Source organism: Microcebus murinus, chromosome 7, assembly GCF_040939455.1.
Source record: "Microcebus murinus isolate Inina chromosome 7, M.murinus_Inina_mat1.0, whole genome shotgun sequence".
In the NCBI taxonomy this organism is placed as follows: domain Eukaryota; kingdom Metazoa; phylum Chordata; class Mammalia; order Primates; family Cheirogaleidae; genus Microcebus; species Microcebus murinus.
In genome coordinates, this window is record NC_134110.1 from 68,264,628 (window position 1) to 68,277,157 (window position 12,530).

At 35.6% G+C, this 12,530-nt stretch overlaps 1 protein-coding gene across 4 annotated transcripts in view; it reads left to right on the forward strand.

The window, feature by feature from the left end:
- The first annotated feature begins 2,199 nt into the window (after nucleotides 1-2,199).
- The window catches only part of TRIQK (triple QxxK/R motif containing), an 89,801-nt gene continuing 79,470 nt past the window's right edge, over nucleotides 2,200-12,530 (forward strand). The window contains exon 1 of one of the 4 annotated variants that reach the window (XM_012749628.3): nucleotides 2,200-2,357. The gene's annotated coding sequence lies outside the window, so the exon portion shown is untranslated. Of the gene's footprint in view, nucleotides 2,358-2,801; nucleotides 2,915-12,530 lie in introns of those variants that run through there. The other 3 variants (XM_012749630.3, XM_012749626.3, XM_076005166.1) reach the window with 3 other exon arrangements.

Consider the following 12,530-nt stretch of genomic DNA (forward strand, 5'->3'; position numbering starts at 1 on the left):
TACTTCTTGTCCAAGATATATTTATTTGGGAAGTTATGTTTGTTCTTCACAATTTTTTCTAATATACATTTGTGCTTATGAGGGAATTTGAAATTATACATGTTCCAAGTTTTGGAGCAGAACATGAGGTGAAAAATTAATAATTGAGGTGTGAATAGTATGGGACTCTCCTACTCCAAAAGTTAGCGGATATGCCTTTTATATACACATCATTTTTTTTTGAAGAAATGGCTGGCAGCTACACATTTGAAGTTATATCCCACTTCGGATATTAAAGTTAATTGAAAACATTACTTTTTTGGAGTTAATTGTTTTGAAAAACACTCATAAGACGACTTTACAATAGTTATATATTCATACAGTTAAATTGTCTAGTGCCCATTTTACAGATCAGTAAACTTCTTGTAGAACACTTATCTAGGACAAGCTTATCTCATAAGGATATGTTCATGATAAGAAATATAGTGGTAGAGATTCATTATTTGCTGTTCTAGCCTTATTTCCACACAGTGGATACAATTTTAAAATGTATTCCTATGCATATGTAGCACAGTATTTTTTACTGGTTGTTTAACTAGATATCAAGGTGTAGAGTTCCAGGATTTGAATGTATGCTTCAAACATCTGGAGCTATACATATGGGGCATATACAGCTGTGTTTATTTCAATGATTACACATTTGCATGCATATAATACATTTATTCGAATGTATATTATCTTATATATGTGAGAATATTCAAACAAATACATTTGCTGCACTTATTTGAATATGGAATTGAAAAAGGATTCAAATAAATATATTTGCCACTTTTATTTAAATCTTACACTATTTATTCATATAATGTATTTATTAATATACAATCATCTCTTTTTAGTCTAAAACCAAATATTTTTAAAAGATTAAAGAAAATGGGGACTGTGAGTCATACAAATCAAGAAAGTTTTATAGAGAGTTACTCATAGTTAGCAAGCTTTCAGAAGAATCTAAAAACTCAGCGATCAAGAAAATAAAATCATTTGCAATTGGAATGTGTTTATTTTATTCCAACAATTGTATCACAGTATGGTGGACATTTTAATTGAATCTCAAAGCACTTGTCTTGAGGTATTTTTTTTTTCTTACTACTACCGAATCTGACAAGATAAACACTTATGGGTTTTGGTTTAATATAGAAGGAAAAAGAGTTTCACTATTTTAAAGCCACACACACACAAAATCTGGTTAAGAGTATTAATATAATCTCATTTAACTCTACCTTTATTTCTGGGAAAGGAACTGGAGACCAGAAAATGATTTAGGAGGACAGAAAATAAAATTACATTTTGGATTCAATTCCTGGCCATGATATCCTGGGAGACTTTAGAGAACCTTCTGGTTAGTCTATTTATACTTGTCTCAGTTTTTTTGTATGCTACTTTCTTTCGCAAGGGCTTTTTAAAAAAAGATATAACTGACTGGTTTAGAGGAAGGTGACTTATTCTTGAGCAAAGAAAAAGTTAATACGGAAGTGGCATAATTTTTTGAAGGATTTAACTGCATGAACTTAGATTTGTTTAATGATTGAAGAAACTTAACTTCTCTTAAACTGTGCTTCATTGTTCATAGGCTGTGGATCATAACAACTCTCAGTGGGTTTTGTAAGGATTACATGAGTATAATGTATATAGCATTCAATAGTCAAATGCTTTCCAAATAACTGACATCTTAATATTTCATTCTGTTTTGTAGTTGTGAAAACATCTGAACATAGACCCTAAACCTTAGTTCTTGGTCATGTTTCAACAATCACCTTTCCCAAATTGATTAATCTCCTGTTAAAAGTTAAAATTAATATAAAAAGAATTTTGTTTTTTTTTTCGTTTTTTGGTGCTTGAAGAGGCAATGAGTACATTGTTTACACAGACCATTCTTTTTCCCAGGGATGCTCCCCTGAGAGTGTGGATTGGAAGTATGTGTGTGCGTGTGTTAGGTGGGAGTGGTTCAATAATCAAAATAACATATTAATATTTGTGTTTCATTTTTAAAGTTACAGTCTTTATTTTTAATTTCTACAGTTACTTAGTGAGACAGGAATTAGAGCATTGGACTCACGTCAAAGCAAAGGAAAGGAAAGGCCGCAGGGCCCGCGCATTTGCGTCCAAGATCGGCGCAGAGGCGGGAGATAGACCGACCAATCGGAGAGCGGGCTGGGGACTGGTCCCGCCCCTGCCCCCCGAGCCCCGCCTCTGCTCCATCCCGCCGTGAGGCTGGTGTGCGGCTGGCTCGTCCCGCCCCTGCCTGTGAGTGACAGGACCGTGGACAGCAACATTTTCAGCCGGACACGAAGTTTGTGGGCCCTTGCCTTGGCAGAGCTGAGGTGTGTGTGTGTCCGGCGAGTGCGAGGGGTTTGGGGAGATCCTGCCCAGGAAGGTCGGGGTCCGGGACTGAAAACGGGCGCACCTCCTTAGCGAGCCCCTAAAGCGTTTAGGAGACGATGGTTCCGTCCCTGGTAGCGGCACCTGGGCGGGCTGGGCGGAGGGAGGCTCTGCAAGAGGAACCCGGAGCTTGGGAGACCCAGTAGGTACGATTATCACTTAAGGACCCCGTCCCGGGGAGCAGGGCGCTCGCGGTGGGGGCGGCCGATGGCGGGCAGGGGTTCGCGTGGAGGGTGGGCGTGTCCGCCGCGGTTGCTGAGGAACGCGCGGTGCCCGCCCTGCCAGCGTGTCTGGCGCGGGCCGCTGGGCCCTGGAAGCGTTAGTCCCGCCCACCTCCTGAGGCCTTCCGCTCGGCTGGCGATTGGCTCCTTTGTGAAGTCAGATAATTCGCGGCCCTTTACTTCACTGAGCACGTCTACGGGTTTTGCAGTCCCGTTCCGGCCTCCGTTTCCCATATTACTCTTCACTCTTTCTCTTGCCTACCCTTATTAACGAACAGGTATCTGCAGTGCAAAATATTTGTAGATAAGAGCTTCAGACAGCACGGAGTGGTTTTATTGGTGGTGGAGGGGAGGGGAGGGTTACTTTTTCTGGAGCTTGGTGAATCCCTGAACCCACCAGGTATTGGTGTCCACATGGATGAGTAGGAAATGGGGGGTTGAAGACCCTGTTTCTTCTCCCTGGAATTATTTTTCTCACTGCTGCCTGTTTGGGCTTAATGAATTTCCCAGGATGTTGAAGCAATCTGCTACTGGAGGGGCCCCAATAAATGATCCTCCTTTCAGTCCCTGCTGTGGAGAAGTGTGCTAAACTGTGAAGCTCTTTTTTTTGCTTCATTGGGCCCATATTTAATGATCAACTAGGAGATGGTAACCATAGATAACCATTTCAAATCTCTTGTTTGCTCATGTAATCTGACCCCAAATGATTCAGCAGAACAAACATTTGGAAGAAAAAACACAAAGGAGCTAAATATCTGCTTTTACTTCCCTCTGCCAGGTTTACAGTGTAAATCCCTAGTAAGGAAGCTTGTACTGCTTGTTAACATTAGGAAGATCATTGGCTTACAAGTCAGGAAACTGGCAGGGTTAGAAAATGTTTGTCCTAAGGCAATACCCTTCACAACTGTTTTCTTATCTGTAAGTCAGGTATAATAGCATGTGCCATTTCTTCCTATAAGAGTGGAAGTTTTATTAAAATAATGATCTTGCAAATGCAAGGTGTTGTTGATTACACTTTTAATCTTTATGTTATCTGAATTTGTAAACATATTTAAGTATTATCATTCAGCTTAAACTATTTTAGAATTTCTCTTGATTTCTTTGGGTTATGTAGACATGGGGAAGAAACCCACTCATCTATTCATTATTGATTCTGTGTTGGTTCTGGTTAGTAGCGCCTGAAATATCTTGCATGACACTTTTTCCCCCTTTATAACACTAGATTTTTTTTTCACTTGTTGCCTGAAAGGATTGGGTAACATTACCTTTTAATTCAATGGTAACTAACCTTTTTGGTGTCATGTACCACTTTGAGAAGCCAAAGAAAGCTATTGACTTGCTCATCCACAATTTGAAGCATAAGTGGACCCTGGATTAAGAACATCTGCTTTCATTCAACTTCTTTAGGGATAAGAAAATTATTCTCTCCCCCTTGCCTATCCCAAAGAGAGACTAAGTAAATTTTACCTAAAGCTACATAGCTGCGAGCAGAGCTAGGTCTTTTTCCTTTCTTCCATAATGCCTGCTACTATAGCTTACCTTAGTTCAGGGTCTTCAATCCATCCACTGCCCCTGGCTCTTGATTTTTTTTTTTTTTGTTAACAAACAGAAACTAACAGTGTTTAATAAATTGTTGCTGTCTTACAAAACCATGTAAGCAATATTTTTCCCAAAATGCCCTTTGATCATTATCTCTTAAAGCATATTCAGATATTTAAACAAGTGAAAAGAGAATATATTGTCATTTTGGAAAAATGTTAAATTGTAATTTTGAGATAAACATTAAATACATAAATATTCTATCAAAGTCTGTTTTGGACAAAGAAAAGCTGATTTGTTTAGTACCTGCCACTGGAATATCATTATCTATCTGATTGCTAGAACTCTTTTTTCAAACTAAGTTCATTAATGATCTTTTATGGCATTTTAATTTCCTATGGCTAAAAAATATTGTGGTTGGATTCATGGTAGCTCTTTTCCTGATTTCTATATTCAGATAGAAGTCTATGAATAGAATATTTTCTTTGTTCAAATTCCTTATTTAGCTTCCCCAATAAAAGTGGGTATCAGTAGTAGATATAAAACGCTATCATTGCATAAGGAAAAAATTGGAGAGGGAAAGATCTATTGTTTTTGTAATAAACATGAGCGTATACAGAAGTACTTGTTATTTCTTTAGCACTTATGATTTTATTCAAACTGTTTGGTATTTGACTTTTCCTTTACTTACTCCACTCTCTTCATTTCTGGTAGAGAGACAGGGATAAAGAAAAATGGATTAGAGAGGCCATTAAAATGGACTTAGAGATTTTTGGGGAGCAATAATAGCTCTTTCCTTACTCTTTTGAGTTTGTAAACAGACCTGTGGGGTTTGCAATATTAGCTTCATTACTAATGAGTTGATTAGGGGTAGTGCTTTAGATGTGAGACCAAAAAATAAGTACTAGTATTTCTTATCCACCTTTACCCCGACTCTTTCCCAGAACTTAGACTTAGTTCAACTGAGAGAAAAATTTCAGTTTGCAGAATAGACACACTTACCCAGAATTATTCCTTTGCATGGTCCAGGGCAGAGAGAAAAGTAAAAGAGGGAAATCTCTAGTGTATACTGGCTTATAATAGGTTAGTTCTATCCATGGAGTAATGTGGACTTACAGATTTTAGCCACCAATTAAATAATTCTATTGGGACGCTGTGAAAAAGGAGTGAGATCTAAGGCCAAAACTGTTAGTTTAGTGCTCTGGTTTTCCATTCTGAGTTACACCTTTGGGCCATTTGGAATATGTGGGGGTGTTTTTAGATTATTACAATGTCTTTAAAGAAGGTACTACTGGCTTTTGGGACCCCAAAGTTCAGGGATAATAAATATTGTGTAATGTAGAGGTCCACCAGCTTTTGAAGAATTTCTCTTCTGTGCCAAAAGCTGTTCCATTTCAATTTTCTCCATGTGGAAACATGAAGCTTTGGGCCAGATTTCCCCCTAGTCTGTGTCCATATGTATCTATGTTTTTGATATCAGTAGATTTGGCTCTAAGTGTGGAGGTCTTAAAAAGTACTGCTTAAAATATAGAGTTCTTTTTGAAATTTTTCCAGAATATCTAGAATGATACTAATGGAAAGTAGTGATACATATTTCATCATATTTATATCCTTAAATATCTTATTGAACAGATAAAGATCATATAGTCCTAAGAGCTAATTCTTTTATTTCTATTACATATATTTATTCCTTTCTTATATGGCAGAAATGTTAAGTATCCTTGCAACAGTCAAGTGAGATAGGTATATATTTTCATGAAAAGAAATTATTTTTTACTTACCTCATATTTTCGAAATGTTAAACAATAATAATAAAATTATAAGTGCTAAAAAGATAAATACTGTATATTCAGTGGTTTAACAAACTATTTCATTGAATCAGAAGGTGAAGATAGTTCCATAAATGAACAACTCTTGTTAATTGTTTGGCTTTTAAGCCACTGAACATGGAGACTGATAGCAGGGATAAAGTAGCTTAGCTCTCTATACACGTATTATGTAGTGACGTAGTTGCAAAAATAGAAGACTGATTATACTGAAAAACTTAAAATTTTCACAAAGACAAAAGAAAGATAGTTTAGTCCAAAGAACACAAGTTTTACATACTTAGAATGTTAAAAATATTCAAATATTGCAGGGTGTAGAATAAATTATATGGGTACTTGTGGCAAGGTCTCATGGTAGATAATACTTTATAACCTATAGCAGATGGAAGGTGTACTACACTGAAAACTTTAGACTTGGCATCAGTAGTAGACATATCCTTTGTTGAGTTTTATAACATTTCCAGTTATCAAGTTCATTATCTATGTAAAATAGTTGAAGATTTGGGGTTCTCTACAAGTTTTGTGAGGAATATACTTGAATATTATAATATATTGACATTATTCACAGTGACTCAGTATAGCACTGACTCTTTCTAGGCAGGGACATACCAGATTTTTTTTTTTTAGGATGGGAAGGTGTAATTTAAAAAAGTAACTCCTGGTTTATGATTCTCCTTTATCTGTGTTTCTAGGGAGTCCATTCTCTGTCTCCTCCTACCCTCAACACCTGTCCTCCCTACTCATATTTGGAAAGCACTGGACTGTGTAGAAATGATTTATACAGTTTCTCTCAGTGCCAAAATATCCTGGATTAATTTAGCATTTGAAAATGAATCAAGTAGAACAAAACACTCCACAAAATCAAGGCAAAGAAAGCAATCAGAAGACTAAGAGGCATACCTACAAAATTCTAAAAAGAATTTTAAGCTAAGGAAGAACACTTCAGGGAATTCTTTGATCTCTAAAGCATTCAAGAATGCATGGCCTCTATGGATAGGAGAAATGCATATAAATAGAACAATGGTAAAGTAACAGAAAGTAGATAGTAAAGGGAAACAAAAAGATGACAAAGAAACTAGAAGTATAAGATCTATTAAGGTCATTAAATATGAAATGTCTGATTTCAAGTCCAAAGTTTGGTTTATTATATCTCAAGCAAGAAGCAGTACAATTAATCAAAGTATGCGCCTAAACTGTTGACATAATTTTGCCATCTCAATGGTAGCTTGTTTATGCCAGCAGTGAAGAAGCCTGGAGAGCGAGTGGCAATGAAATCGCTAAAGACATTTTCCACAGCTTGTTGAGAATTAAATATTTTTCCTTGTAAGAAGTGGTCCAAAGCCTGGAAGAAGTGGTAGTCAGTGGTACAAGGTCTGGTGAATATGGTGGATGACAGAGAGTTTCCAAGTCCAGCCTCTGTAGTTTGAGCAGTGTTGTTTGTGTGACACGTGGTTGAGTGTTATCTTGCAAGAGGATTGACCTGTTTCTATTGACCAACCTTGGCTGCTTAAACTCAAGTATCCTCATCATTTCATCCAGTTGGTTGCAGTAGACATCTGCTATACTTGATTGACCAAGGTCCATGAAGCTGTAGTGGATAATACCCCCGACGGACCACCAAACAGACACCATTAGCTTATTTTTGATTAATATTTGGTTTTGGACTGTGTTTGGGTCCTTCATCTTTATCCATCCATTACGCTGAACACTTACGATTGTCAAAAAGAATCCATTTTTCATCACACCTAACAATACAGGGTAGAAATGGTTCAACTTTATGTCGTGACAGCAAAGAAAACCAAGCTTCGAGAGGCTTTCTTTTCACACACTCTAAGTCATGTGGTACCCGTCTAACCAGCTTTACCTTGCAGATTTGTTTAAAATTGTCCAATATTATTGGAATAGTAACATCAAACGTTGCCGCTAATTCACGCATAGGTTGAGATGGATTTGCTTTCACTACAGCTTTCAGTTCATTCTTATTCACCTTGGTCGCAGGTCGCCCATGTGGCTCATTTTCAATATTAAAATCACCAGAATGGATCTTCTCAAACCATCGATGTACTGTGCATACATTAGCCACATCCTTCCCAAACACTTCATTGATATTTTGAGCTTTCTATGTTGCATTGGTTCCACTACAGAACTCATTTGAAAATAACACAAATTTTTAACATATCCATGGTTTCAAAACAATTGCCCACCCCGGAAAAATTTGAAAGATAGTCATAAGCTGAAACATGCATTTGAAAGACTGAGGACATACCTTCACAATAAAAATAAAACAAGAAGCGTCAAAATGAAATGTCAGAAATATCAACTGTCAAACTAAGTACTTAAGTAAATCAGACATTTCATACTTGATTATCTAATACATTGATTTTCTATTACTATCGTAACACATTACTTCAAATTTTGTAGTGTAAAACAACACAAATTATCTTTATTATCTGTGGTTTAGAAGTTTAATATAGGGCACATTGGGCTAAAATCAAAGCAGGACAGGGCTACATTCTGGAGGCTCTACGAGAGAATCCTAAATTCCTTGTCTTTTCCGGTTTCTTGAGGCTACCCACGTTTCTGAGTTTATAGCCTCCTTCTTCTGTATTCAAAGCCAGGAATATTGCATCTCTCTTTTTCTGTAGTCACATCTCCTTCTGACAACACCTCAGAGAAGTTTATCATTTTCAAAGATCCATCCAGATAATCCAGGATAATCTCTTTCAAGGTTTGTCATTTAATCATGTCTGCAAAGTCTCTTCTGCCATGTAAGGTAACTTCTTCGTACATTCTGGGAATTAGGACTTGGTTGTCTATGGGTTGAGGGGGTATTATTCTGGTCTACCAAAAAAGAATATTAAAAATCCATATTTGAGGCAGTAATAAGCAGAATTGATATTGTAGTAGTAAGTATAGTCAGTATGGAGAATAAATTTGAAAATTTCTCCAAGCTAAAAAGTTGAAAATCATAAAAAGAAGATATATGGAGAATAAAGAATGAAGTCCACTGTATGAATATTTGGAGTTTCTGAAAAAGAGACAAGAATATATAGATGATTGTTCCTAAAGAAGAGAAATGAGCATTTCAAAGAAAAGTAATAAAAATATAACAGGAAATAAAACTTTTCCTGAGCTGAAATAGACAGATGAAGAGAGAAGGGGCCTTTTCTTAATATAAGACATGACAACTGAAAGAGACACAATGTTACAAAATTATAATGATAAATAAAAAATGTTTCACATATCTAGGAAGAAGGTAAAAAAAGTATTTTACTATCAGGAAATGAAAATTTGGCTGGCCTGAGACTTCTTTTCTGTAGAATTTCTACTTCCTATACTACTTTTCTGTAGTATTAAATTCCAGAAGAGAGCAATGTTTTAGAGTTAAAAAAAAATTACATGCAATTTGTATTTCTGATTTGATAGCAATAGAAAACCACTCATGGATACAAACAGTCCCCAATTTATGATGGTTTGACTTATGATTCTTCAACTTTATGATGAGTTTATTGGTATGAAACCCCATCATGAGTTGATATGGACTTATGATGATTTGATTTACGATCTTTCAACTTTACTCTGGGCTTATCAGTGTATTAAATGCATTTTTGACTTATGATATTTTGACTTACTATATGTTTGACTTACAGTGGGTTTATTGGCACACAGCCCTATTGCAAATTAAGAAGCATCAGGGCCGGGCGCTGTGGCTCACACCTGTAATCCTAGCTCTTGGGAGGCCGAGGCGGGCGGATTGCTCAAGGTCAGGAGTTCGAAACCAGCCTGAGCAAGAGCGAGACCCCGTCTCTACTATAAAAACAGAAAGAAATTAATTGGCCAACTGATATATATATAAAAAAAATTAGCCAGGCATAGTGGCGCATGCCTGTAGTCCCAGCTACTCGGGAGGCTGAGGCAGAAGGATCACTCGAGCCCAGGAGTTTGAGGTTGCTGTGAGCTAGGCTGACGCCACGGCACTCACTCTAGCCTGGACAACAAAGTGAGACTCTGTCTCAAAAAAAAAAAAAAAAAAAAAAAAAAAGAAGCATCAGGATAAGGGACTCTCAACTACTTTGTGTTTGCTTTTGGGAAAAAACCCTAGCATACCAGCTTACTATATAAGATAATGCAATATGAACGCAAAAGCCATGATGTTTGTGTGGATGCGTGGGTGTATATGTGTGGTATAAAATTGATGGTATACCCTACCTAGGTTGCTAGAATATAGAAGTGGCTCTAAATAGGTATGTTAAATCTAGTTAATAATTGACTGTTATTGTAAAATATTTTTGCATGAGAAGATATATATTATAAAATTTAATTCAATAACAATAACCTAGATTTAAATAAAATTTTGTGATTTTCTTATTTATTTATTCCAGAGATGAAATTTGGTAATCCAAGAGTATGAATAGATGTTAAAATATATCTAAACTGTTGATCAGCAAACTATGGTCAACGGGCCAAATCTGGCTCACTGTGCATATCATATGATCTGTGAGCTTAGAATGTTTTTTACATTTTTAAATGGTTGAAAAAATCAAAAGTATAATGGTGTTTTGTGACATGTGAAATCATCTGAAATTCAAATTTTATTGTTTATAAATGAAATTTTATTGGAACACAACCATGCTTATTTGCTTACACATTGTTTATGGCTCCTTCTGCATTATAACAGCAGAGTTGACTAATTACCACGGAGATGTGTGTATGGTGCTTTCATTGCTTTGCACTGCTTCTCATCACACTACAAATCATAATGATACTATTATAATTTGATTTCATCTCTGGACGCTGAAAGCCTAAAATATTTGTACATGGAAGATAGAAAAAGTTTTCCAATTCCTGACCTAAACTATAAACTTTAATGTATAAGGTGAAACTTCCCTTTGCAATTCAAGCAACCCAAATTTTCTCAATTATTGCCCTTCAATGTTCTACTTACCCCACCATCTGTTTGGGTGAATTACCATCAAGAATCTATTATTTCCATTTAATAATCCACCTATTCATATGTCTATGCCTTAAATGAAACACAATTCATGTAAAGATTTTAGAAATTTATTTCTCAAGACAAATCATTTCATGAATATCTCAATATAATAAATAATGAATACTACTATATGTCAAAATTCTAAGTGATTATGGAGATAAGCATGTACAATATTTAATAAATGAGTTATATGTCAATCAGATAACTGCAGATTTGCTTTGTAGGTATAGGTGGATTATATGGAGAAAGTACATAATTGAAACAGGGTCTCGAAGGATGCCTATGAATTCAAGGTAGATGTAGCTAAGGCTGAGATAATGTCGAAGTAAGGAGAATAAGATTTGTAAACCTATTAAGCTATCAATGAGATCTCATGGTTGGGAGATGGAAAGTTCAGTGGTTGGAAAGTAATTTGGAGAAGAGTGGCTAGAGTTGAGGCAATATGAATTTGGTGGCCCAGGTAGAGAAGGCTCTTATATGTCATGCAAAGCTATTTTGATCTTATAGGCAATTGAGAATCCATTTTAGATATATAGATGGTAAAGCAACATGATCACATTAGTATTTTAGAGTAGTGGTTCTCAAACTTTTTCAAAGACTGTACAAAACATCCTCAAAGTCTTTAATTCTACAACTATACTTTCATGGAATAAAAGTTATTTGAAGGTATACCTACATATGTCTTAATTTATAACAAACTTCTCCTTGAAGGAGGTTATATAAATAATCTCCTAGTTCCTTTAGGAACTTATGTAGTATGCAAATTTATGTGAGTAGGCTGTTAAATAAGCTGAAATCATTTTACGTTTTGAGAATATTAAGAATTTACTTGTAAGGTAAGAAAGATAATCTGTCCTGGCTTCTCCTGGGTAGACAGAACTGCTTAAAGATAAAACAAAGTCCATGTTTGCACACTGTACCACTTTTATATATAGTTTCTAAAAACGTCATGATGAAGTTCAAGATGAGAGAAGTTTAGTTATGGGTTACTTGAACATATTTGGATTTTCTTTTCTTAGATATTTATAAGATAATGCTTAAATTGATGCTTAGCATTTCTTTTAAAAAGATTTACATATTTGTTTTGAATTTGTATAGACTCTGACTGAAACCATATCCCATTTGAATCTTGATTTAGATATATAGTGAAAATAGTTTTTCAGATAGCATTGTCTCATATTTATATAAGCATTTATATTTGACACATTATTTTCATAAAAATGATCTCATTTCATTCTTAATATTTTACATATCCATTATGTGGCCATATCACATTTTGTTTATATTTTCATTATGAATTATTCCCACTCTTTGGCTATTAGAATAATACTGCTATGAATGTCCATATATAAGTTTTGTGTGGAGATAAGTTTTCATTTCTCTCAGGTGTACCTAAGAGTAGAATTGCTGGTTATATGGTAATGCTGTGTTTGGATTTTTGAAGGAGTACCAAGCTGTTTTCCAAAGTATGGCTGCACCATTTTACTTTCTCACCAGCAATGTGTGAAGGCTCCAGTTTCTCCATATTTTCCTCTT